This window comes from Arachis hypogaea, chromosome 12 (genome assembly GCF_003086295.3).
Source record: "Arachis hypogaea cultivar Tifrunner chromosome 12, arahy.Tifrunner.gnm2.J5K5, whole genome shotgun sequence".
NCBI lineage: Eukaryota > Viridiplantae > Streptophyta > Magnoliopsida > Fabales > Fabaceae > Arachis > Arachis hypogaea.
In genome coordinates, this window is record NC_092047.1 from 42,058,878 (window position 1) to 42,060,671 (window position 1,794).

The window sequence follows — 1,794 nt, forward strand, 5'->3', positions numbered from 1 at the left end:
GAAGAAGCATCTCCATTCCTACCATTGGAGCAAACAATTTTGAGCTGAAACCTCAGCTAGTTTCTCTGATGCAGCAGAACTGCAAGTTTCATGGACTTCCATCTGAAGATCCTTTTCAGTTCTTAACTGAATTCTTGCAGATCTGTGATACTGTTAAGACTAATGGAGTAGATCCTGAAGTCTACAGGCTCATGCTTTTCCCTTTTGCTGTAAGAGACAGAGCTAGAATATGGTTAGACTCTCAACCCAAAGGCAGCCTGAACTCTTGGGATAAGCTGGTCACGGCTTTCTTAGCCAAGTTCTTTCCTCCTCAAAAGCTGAGCAAGCTTAGAGCTGATGTTCAAACCTTCAGACAGAAAAAAGGTGAATCCCTCTATGAAGCTTGGGAAAGATACAAGCAGCTGACCAAAAAGTGTCCTTCTGACATGCTTTTAGAATGGACCATCCTGGATATATTCTATGATGGTTTATCTGAGCTATCAAAGATGTCATTGGATACCTCTGCAGGTGGATCCATTCACCTAAAGAAAACGCCTGCAGAAGCTCAAGAACTCATTGACATGGTTGCTAATAACCAGTTTATGTACACTTCTGAGAGGAATCTTGTGAGTAATGGGACGCCTATGAAGAAGGGAGTTCTTGAAATTGATACTCTGAATGCCATATTGGCTCAGAATAAAATATTGACTCAGTAAGTCAATATGATTTCTCAGAGTCTGAATGGAATGCAAGCTGCATCCAACAGTACTCAAGAGGCATCTTCTGAAGAAGAAGTTTATGATCCTGAGAACCCTGCAATAGCAGAGGTAAATTACTTAGGTGAACCTTATGGAAACACCTATAACTCATCATGGAGAAATCATCCAAATCTCTCATGGAAGGATCAAAAGCCTCAACAAGGCTTTAATAATGGTGGAAGAAACAGGTTTAACAATAGTAAACCCTTTCCATCATCAACTCAGCAACAGACAGAGAACTCTGAACAAAATACTTTTAATTTATCAAATTTAGTCTCTGATCTATCTAAGGCCACTCTGAGTTTCATGAATGAAACAAGGTCCTCCATTAGAAATTTGGAGGCACAGGTGGGCCAGCTGAGTAAAAGGATCACTGAAATCCCTCCTAGTACTCTCCCAAGTAATACAGAAGAGAATCCAAAAGGAGAGTGCAAGGCCATTGAATTAATCACCATGGCCGAACCTGTAAGGGAAGGAGAGGACGTGAATCCCAAGGAGGAAGACCTCCTGGGACGTCCAGTGGCCAATAAGGAGTTTCCCTTTGAGGAACCAAAGGACCTTGAGGCTCATCTAGAGACCACAGAGATTCCATTGAACCTCCTTATGCCATTCATGAGCTCTGATGAGTATTCCTCTTCTGAAGAGAATGAGGATGTTACTGAAGAGCAAGCTGCCAAGTTCCTTGGTGCAATCATGAAGCTAAATGTCAAATTATTTGGTATTGAAACTTGGGAAGATGAACCTCCCTTGTTCACCAATGAACTAAGTGATCTGGATCAACTGACATTGCCTCAGAAGAGATAGGATCCTGGAAAGTTCATAATACCTTGTACCATAGGCACCATGATCTTTAAGGCTCTGTGTGACCTTGGTTCAGGAATAAACCTCATGCCCCTCTCTGTAATAGAGAAACTGGGAATCTATGGGGTGCAAGCTGCTAAAATCTCATTAGAGATGGCAGATAATTCAAGAAAACATGCTTATGGACAAGTAGAGGACGTGTTAGTAAAGGTTGAAGGCCTTTACATCCCTACTGATTTCATAGTCCTGGATACTG

At 41.8% G+C, this 1,794-nt stretch overlaps 1 non-coding gene across 1 annotated transcript; it reads right to left on the minus strand.

Moving 5' to 3' along the window:
* Positions 1–323: 323 nt before the first annotated feature.
* LOC112731404 (small nucleolar RNA R71) lies at positions 324–431 on the minus strand. The gene has a single exon (XR_003167183.1). It is a non-coding gene; the product is annotated as a small nucleolar RNA R71 (small nucleolar RNA).
* Between the last annotated feature and the right edge of the window lie 1,363 nt (positions 432–1,794).